Raw genomic sequence first — 9,237 nt, forward strand, 5'->3', positions numbered from 1 at the left:
TTTTCTTCATTCTGATCCTCTCAGTTTTTGGAAAAAATACATTTAGTTGGGCTACATTATACTTTATATTTCTACTTTGTGACTTTGTGCCTACTTCAACAAATATATCAGTAGTTTTGTTTTTGGGAAATTGCAGTGCTATCACTTTTAAAATTGTATTTTTCATTTCACAGCCATTTTCATTCAGGTAATTCAAGTCTCTGTTGCTGGAAACACCTGTGATGTTGAAATCTGTCCTGCATGCATTTCTGTCTGTGTGTGAGTTCACCAGCAGGCACATTATTAGGGTAGAACATATTAATATTTTTCATCATGGCTCGCTTTTTGCCGCTAATTATCATTGTACATGTAAGTCAAGTGTGTGCCTGTGTGCCTGTGTGTGTGTGTGTGTGTTCACCATCCACCAAAGAGTTCCAAGCTGTCATGCTTTGGCCTCCTGCAGCTAACATCTGCTGCATTTAGTGCTGCCATGCTGCTCTGTGACACACACACTCTCTGATAGAATCAAATGATCACACACTGCCAAGGTTTATCATGTAACACCAACACACAGCCTCATTATTCTGTCCGCCAGTGTATCGCACACATGCTGCTTGTCCTTTTAAACACTGAAACCTGTTGCATAGCAGCGAAGGATTTTTAACTCTTCCGCATATTTTTAAGTGTTATTGTGTGTGAAATTAAATATTAAAATAACAGCAAGCGTGAATATTGATGTCATTATATAGCATTAGATGTTGCTTTTCGTTCTTTTTCTTTCAGTTCAAATTTGTTATGATGCTGGAGTTTTTCCAGGAGGTTCACGTATGTAACAAACCTTTTCATACAGATTCTCTCAGTCAGGAGTCATTCTGAAAGACTTTTTTTTGCCCATTTAAAGGGCTTTAGATGACAATCCTTACTTTATCACTTACCCAAAACCCCTCTCCTCTTCTTTTCCTGACAGACAACCAGCTACACACCTATTAGCTCTGATGTGGAAAACTGGATGACCACACTGATGGAGTCCCAATACCAAATATTTCTGGGTTCCCGAACCCAAACAATGCCGGCATCTGCTACCACACCAATTCTTTTATGGAAAACCCTCTCTCTCACTCTCTGTCAGTGTCCTTCGCTCGCCCATCCAGGCACTAATGTAAATGAAAAGCAGTAGGAGTGGGTGTGCTGCTAATGTCTGGACAGGGACAAAAAGCCGGGGTATTGTATTGGCCATGTGACACACATCCGAACCTCGAAACACACACACACACTCCTTCCTCCATCCCTCCCCTCATTCTCCTCTATTGACGGCTCTTCAAAATCAATAAAAATGATCTTGGAGTCCATCCACCATTTGGCTGCATCATCTTGGAAGTGCCTTCTTTAGAATATAGCAGCCATACTGTACAATGGGCCAGCCGAGCGCATGTAATTTGCCATTGATTTCCCCCCTCCTCTCACTCCCTTACCGACTCCTTAGCCCCTAGTCACTGCACACAACACAAAAAAACTAACTTCATCATACACCCCGTTAATGCACATGCACAATAACCCTCTTTTCTCCTGCCCTCTGGTAATTTCACTCTTTCATTATCTTTTTCACTTTCTCTCTCCTTCCTCCTTTATCTCCTTCGTCCACAGCACTCTGTGCTCCGGCCCTGCTCCTGAACTCTCTTCACAGGTCACTGTTCTTTGCCATAATGGACTTGTACAAATGTGTGTGATTGTGTATGTGTGTGTCTGTGTGTTTTCAATCTGATTTTTTTATTACTTTTATTTTCATCTCTTTACTTCTCTTCTTTTGTTGAAGTGAATGTCCCACATATTGATGTTGTCAACCACTTCTAAGCACGTCTATATCTTGTAAGCAATATGTAGTCCACAACCTTTTACTAAGCTTCAAAATATATCATTTTTCACATCTGTTTAAAGTCTGAGCTTTCATTTCCATTCCTTATGTCACTGCAAAATTTTAAGGTAGTAATTTATGACTGTCTATAAGTTTGTAATGTAATAAAACCAAGCGCAACGTCCAGGGATAAAAATTAGGCCAACACAAAATTTAATCTGAGCCCTTCAGATTAGCTCCAAGCATAGTTTCAGCTTCATGGACTCCCTTATTAAAAAACTCAACTCCAGCTATGTAATAAAAATATTTACAACCTAGCATAAAAACATTTTGGGTGTCTATAGCCAGTCATGGGAATAACGGCGTTACAAGTAACGGCGTTACTAACGGCATTACTTGTTTCAGTAACGAGTGATTTAACGAATTACTATTTCTACAAGAAAATGAGGTGCGGTCGTGTTACTATTTTTCAACAAACAGACGGTGGAAGCTGTCTTCAGCTTACTGTATCTTATATCAGTTGCACGGAAGTAGCTGTAAGTAATCTGGGCGCTACAGCTTTAAGCAGCTGCGCGCACTCCCGCGGACGGCAATCACTTTCTGGCAGGGATCGCTTTTTGGCACAACACCTGGAGCTAAGGGGTCAAAACAATCGCATGAGTGCTGCTGTTTGACTGAGGAAGAATAAAGTAGTCGTGGTAAGCCAATCACATGACCACTTCAAGATGGCAAAGCAACAAGGTGATATATACCAGTTTTTAAATTGTGTTGATAGGCCACGTAAAACCAGAGTCACGATAAACAATATATACGCGTGTTTTTTCCTCAATAGTTTCGTCACGTTTACTGTCTAAGGGAAGCGCTACCAAGCACACTCTGCTTATGAGCAAAAAATAAAAAAACAAAACAAAAACCAGCCCGTTCCTTTTGGTGGGAAAATGCACCATGTCGACCAATCAAAAAATTATATGGTAACATGACATTTGGCTGTTTAGGAAGAGGGGGAAGTTTTAGGAGTGACGGCGAGAGAGAGAGCGAGAGAGCAGAAAAACAGCAGAAAAAGAGAGAGAGTGAGTTTTGAGATGTGAGAGATTTGTGACATTTAGCGTGTTTGGAGTATGTAGTTAATGTGTTGTATTGTGTAGTTAGTGTGTAGTGTTGTGGATAGTTTTGTGTTTTGTGTCAGAAAAATGTCTGATTTTAGATCAATTATGTTAATACAGTATGTCAAAATGAAAACATAACTGTAAATTCAGACATGTGAGGTTGTGCTGAAAAGGATGATACCAAACAAGGCAAAGTAAATAGTTTTTAAAGGTGAAATGTAGAAGTAAAATCAAAAGTAGTTAAAATGGCCAATTATACAATTATACCCTGGACCCCAGAGGGTTAAACATTTTTTTTAAAGCAACGCAATAGTTACTTTTCAAGTAATTAATTACTTTTAGAATCTTCTAACTCAGTTACTAACGCAGTTAGTAACTAGTAACTATAATTAATTACTTCTTCAAAGTAACGTGCCCAACACTGTCTATAGCTAACCTCCTCTGCATAACAGGGCATAAAGATAGCGGTTAGCCGGTAACTGTCTGCTAGTCCTCACCTGGGCTAATTCAATGCGCTAATCTCCACCTCTCTGTCATGTTTGTGATGTTGATGTCTTTCTGAGCAGAAAAGTGGAACCAGGCTTGTCAGTGAAATGTTTAGCATTTACGTGGACTGTTACTTCCCCCTAATTAGCAGGTACATATGCCAAAATGTTTTGCCCAAACAGTTTATAGATCCAGTTTGCCAGCCAAACTTGTTAGCCAGGCTTGCTAGCATTAGCTGAAAATACTCCATCTTCTTATGAAAACACAGCGACTTCAGCTCCAAAAAAAAGAGCAAATCAAAAATGCTAACATTGAGACTTCACACTACCAGGGTTCAAAAGCCATTGGGTAACAGAATATAATCCAGCCACTGTTATCATCGTCAATGCCCTGTACCAACACAGAGCAGAGCAGCTATCTGAACGCTACCCCAACAGAGGTCGATTATCTTGTTAATAATTTCACCTCCTCACTACGTACGACTCTGGATACTGTAGCTCCAGTGAAAACTAAGGTCTCTAATCAGAAGCACCTGACCCCGTGGTATAATTCTCAAACACGTACCCTAAAGCAGATGACTCGTAATCTGGAGAGGAAATGGCGTGTCACAAATTTAGAGGATCATCATTTAGCCTGGAGAAATAGTTTGTTGCTTTATAAGAAAGCCCTCCGCAAAGCCAGAACAGCTTACTACTCATCACTGATTGAAGAAAATAAGAACAACCCCAGGTTTCTCTTCAGCACTGTAGCCAGGCTGACAAAAAGTCAGAGCTCTTTTGAGCCAACCATCCCTTTAACGTTAACTAGTGATGACTTCATGAACTTCTTCACAAATAAAATTTTTATCATTAGAGAAAAAATTACCAATAATCATCCCACAGATGTAATATTATCTACAGCTACTCTTAGTTCCATTGATGTTAAGTTAGACTCTTTTTTTCCAATCGATCTTTCTGAGTTAACTTCAATAATTACTTCCTCCAAACCATCAACGTGTCTTTTAGACCCCATTCCTACAAAACTGCTCAAAGAAGTCCTGCCATTGATTAATTCTTCGATCTTATATATGATCAACCTATCTCTAATAATCGGCTATGTACCACAGGCCTTCAAGGTGGCTGCAGTTAAACCTTTACTCAAAAAGCCATCTCTAGACCCAGCAGTCTTAGCTAATTATAGGCCAATCTCCAACCTTCCTTTCATATCAAAAATCCTTGAAAGAGTAGTTGTCAAACAGCTAACAGATCATCTGCAGAGGAATGGTTTATTTGAAGAGTTTCAGTCAGGTTTCAGAGTTCATCACAGCACAGAAACAGCTTTAGTGAAGGTTACAAATGATCTTCTTATGGCCTCTGACAGTGGACTCATCTCTGTGCTTGTCCTTCTTGACCTTAGTGCAGCATTCGATACTGTTGACCATAATATTCTATTAGAGCGATTAGAACATGCTGTAGGTATTACAGGTATTGCACTGCAGTGGTTTGTATCATATCTATCTAATAGACTCCAATTTGTGCATGTAAATGGAGAGTCCTCTTCACACACTGAGGTTAATTATGGAGTTCCACAGGGTTCGGTGCTAGGACCAATTCTGTTTACATTATACATGCTTCCCCTAGGCAGCATCATTAGAAGACATAGCATACATTTTCACTGCTATGCAGATGACACCCAGCTCTATCTGTCCATGAAGCCAGATAACACACACCAATTAGTTAAACTGCAGGAATGTCTTAAAGACATAAAGACTTGGATGGCCACTAACTTTCTGCTTCTTAACTCAGATAAAACTGAGGTCATTGTACTCGGCGCTGAAAAGCTTAGAAATATGGTATCTAACCAGATTCTTACTCTGGATGGCATTACCTTGGCCTCCAGTAACACTGTGAGGAACCTTGGAGTCATTTTTGACCAGGATATGTCCTTCAACGCACATATTAAACAAATATGTAAGACTGCGTTCTTCCATTTGCGCAACATCTCTAAAATTAGAAATATCCTGTCTCAGAGTGACGCTGAAAAACTAGTTCATGCATTTATTATTCCAGGCTAGACTACTGCAATTCATTATTATCAGGATGTCCAAAAAACTCACTGAAAAGCCTTCAGTTAATCCAAAATGCTGCAGCAAGAGTACTGACAGGGACTAGAAAGAGAGAGCATATTTCTCCTGTTTTGGCTTCCCTTCATTGGCTTCCTGTTAAATCCAGAATTGAATTCAAAATCCTGCTCCTCACATACAAGGTCTTAAATAATCAGGCCCCATCTTATCTTAATGAGTATTCTGAGAAAAAAAGTCAGAATTCTGAGATTAATCTCAGAATTCTGACTTTTTTTCTCAGAATTCTGACTTTTTCATCAAAATTATTTTTTTTCAGAATTCTGACTTTTTTCTCAGAATTCTGAGATTAAAGTCAGAATTCTGAGATTAATCTCAGAAGTCAGGAAAAGAAGAAAAAAAAAGACGTGCCCACTTTTTTTTTCCAGTGGCCCCAATCCTCTTCCGTACAAGTGAGATATATATTTTAGGTCAAAAAGAAAAAGAAGTGTGTCATAAACAAAGTCACTCTTAGTGACTATTTGAATATTCAAGAATCTGTGATTAGTTCTCATCATTATGTGACAAGTGGGGAGTGACACCTGTCTGTTTTGATAATTCCTTTGCATTTAGATTTTTGTCATAGCTGATGATGTTTCCACTCATGGCAGTGACATCTCTGTGATGATGCTTCTGCTTAGAGCTATGACCTTTCAAAAGCCGGCAATGACGCGCCTGGCCACATCGATGACATTCCATCACTTGGTGATGTTTCTATTTCAGGGGTCGGCAACCTGCGGCTCCGGAGCTGCATGCGGCTGAGCCTGGTTCTGCCGGAGGTTTCTTCCTGTTAAAAGGGAGTTTTTCCTTCCCACTGTCGCCAAAGTGCTTGCTCATAGGGGGTCATATGATTGTTGGGCTTTTCTCTGTATCTATGAAGCGCCTTGAGGCGACATTTGTTGTGATTTGGCGCTATATAAATAAAATTGAATTGAATTGAATTGAATAGTCCTTATAGTGCGGCTCCCCGTGGTTTGGGAAAATTAATTAGAAGTATTTAGCTGAAGTGTATTTTATTTATGTTAGTTCTTTTTTAACTTGTAGTTCTAAATTGGAAGATTATTGTGATATTGAAATATAAAAATACAATTATATTCTATTATGTTTTCATCGCTCAAAATAAGCGCCACACTTGCGGAAGCCGGCGTACCCGCCGAAACGCCATGCATTTATCGAGACTTTCAACCCCAGGTAGGCCAATTATGGACCTTCGGATCCACATTATGCCAGCAGCTATTCTCCTCCGTGAACTATGTTAAAAACAAACACCGCTCAATGACAGCTTACAGTCCTGCGTAAAGACTTCGTACAGCCCTGATGTGCAGAAGCTGTGCGCAGAGGTTCAGAAGTTCCATTGTAAACAAACCACGGCAGACCCGATGCTGTTTGCATGAACACGCTTTTCAGCATCTCTTTATTGACCACTTTTCACACAGTTGCTGTACGCATACAGCCGGCTGTAGCTTTTCAGCTCACAGCCCGACACATACCAACACAACAGCATAGATAGCACAGACGTTAAGACGGCAAGGCGTGATTGCGGGTGCCGCTCAGGTGCGTCCGCCTCCCCTGCAGTGGCGCTGCAGACCACGCCCCGCCACACACATTAACCTGGTAAAATACATAATTAGGCAGCATTTTGCAAATATCTATTTTTCATCTTTTAGCAGCATAGTGCTTTTTTTCCAATTACTTTTTAAAAGTCAGGTCAAGGCTCCAAAAGCCCAAAGGCGATATAATCGAGGCGGCTCACAACAGATTTTGTTTGCTGGATCATTTTAGTTCAGGTTGGTGTCTTTCCTTTTGTTATATTTCTTTAAGAGTTCAAAATGTCTTAATTACATAAATAAAATGTAATTTTCTCATTAGCACTTCAAGGATTTCATAAGCAACACACCTTAGGTGTTTACACAAAGCATAAAAGTAAAAAAACAATGTATACAGTGTTATCTTCATTTTAGATGTCAAAAAGTATTCGCGGCTCCCAGAGTTTTCATTTGCGTGGAAACCGGGTCCAAATGGCTCTTTGGATGTGAAAGGTTGCTGACCCCTGTTCTAATGTAATCATCAGCATTTGTTGCCCGGTGATTGCCTTTTTAGGTCAGGTGATGGCATTTTTAAACTCACTGAGGGCCGTTTTGAACAGAAGAGCTGATGTTCACAAAGGTCTTGATCTCATTTTAAAACCTGCTGTGGACTGGGACAAATGTACAACGAGACACGCTCGTGTTAAAAACAGCTTGTTGCACACTGAATCACGTGAACTGTTTACGGGGAGACACGCACGTATCAAACACACAGAGACAGCTGTCAGTCAGTCTTTGAGATCAGTGTGTTGTTTGTTAAGTCTGACACTCTGCCTTAGCCGCTTTAAGCCTATTACTATATTCTTTCTGCGCTGTTCACAACATACACACACATATGCCAGTGCTATCACTAAGACTTTATTCAATAAGTCTTGGATATCCTCCAGCCGTACCACACATCATTCTCCCTGCAAACACACACAAACACGCACACAGACACAAACGATATCTGAATCTTTTTTTTTTTTCCTGAGTGGTGTTGTCATTGCTGTTTGTTGAGAGTATCATTTACAGCCAAGGTGTTTGAAGAAAGACACCTCTCCCATGGCACAGTGTGTGTGTGTCTCTTTAGAGTGGGGCTTTGCTGCTCCTGACACCGTTATCAGCTCTAGTCGAATGTATTTCTTATCGAGGTGGAGGTGTGGAGGGAGGTGGAACGGAGGGGTGTGTGCGGGGGGAGAGAGACGACCGACAATACAAGCTTATCAAACGTCCTCAGCCACGATTCGGCTTGTCACTCAAGACCCGCGTGCACGCTCACACACACGCATGTGCGCACACACAAACACAGCACACACAGACAGCTGGGCCTTTTTTGATTGATAGATGGCTTTCCCCAACAAATAGAAGGCTGGGATCAACATCAATGCCCCCCCCCCCCCCCCCCTATTTTTTCTTTTTTTTCACCTTACACATGCTTGTGTGGTTTATAGTGCTACGTATGGATGTGTATGTGTGAGAGAGAACATTCCAGAGTAACAAAGGTGGGATTAGGGATGCATTAGTTGGCCGTGGAGCGAGAGGCCTGTCAATAACAGCAGTCAGAATAAACCCCGAAACCTCGATAAGAAGACAAAGGCCGAGCCAGATAGCAGCAAGCAGAGAGTGAGAGAGAGAGAGAGATGGAGTAAAGGAGGGATCGATAGAGGAAGAGAGAGAAGAGGACGAGAAAGAGAAGGATGGATTAAGAGGAAAAGAGAGAGAGGATCAATATCAAGAGAGGCAGGAGGAGAAAGTTTGCACAAAGACCGAGGGAGGGGTGGGGTTGGGTGAGGACAGAGAGAGAGGATGCAGGAGAGGATGCTGAGAGGTGGAATGTAGGTAGGAAGCAGAGATTGACAGACGGGTCGATAAAGATAGCAGCAATGTTGTATTACATCCTGCTGCAGCTAAACATCTGAGGCTATTTTGAGCATTTTTACTGACGAGAGGCTGTCAATGCTCGATGTGAGGTTGTTGATTAGTCTTTATGAGCTTGGCTGCCTAAGAATCTGTATTTCTACTGTCACTTCAATTCCACTGATAAAACTGAGAAATAACCCAAAGATGTTTTCACTTCCTTGTGAAATTGTGTCCTTCTATTCGTGTCTGTCAGGTTTTGAAAGAATCCTGTAACCCTAATCCATTAAC

At 40.9% G+C, this 9,237-nt stretch overlaps 1 protein-coding gene across 7 annotated transcripts in view; it reads right to left on the bottom strand.

Annotated features, from left to right (window-relative positions):
• LOC146498920 (uncharacterized) overlaps positions 1 to 9,237 on the bottom strand; it is a 99,881-nt gene that overhangs the window by 61,435 nt on the left and 29,209 nt on the right. The gene's annotated exons all lie outside the window — the stretch shown is intronic.

Source organism: Neolamprologus multifasciatus, chromosome 17 (assembly GCF_963576455.1).
Source record: "Neolamprologus multifasciatus chromosome 17, fNeoMul1.2, whole genome shotgun sequence".
Classification (NCBI taxonomy): Eukaryota; Metazoa; Chordata; class Actinopteri; order Cichliformes; family Cichlidae; genus Neolamprologus; species Neolamprologus multifasciatus.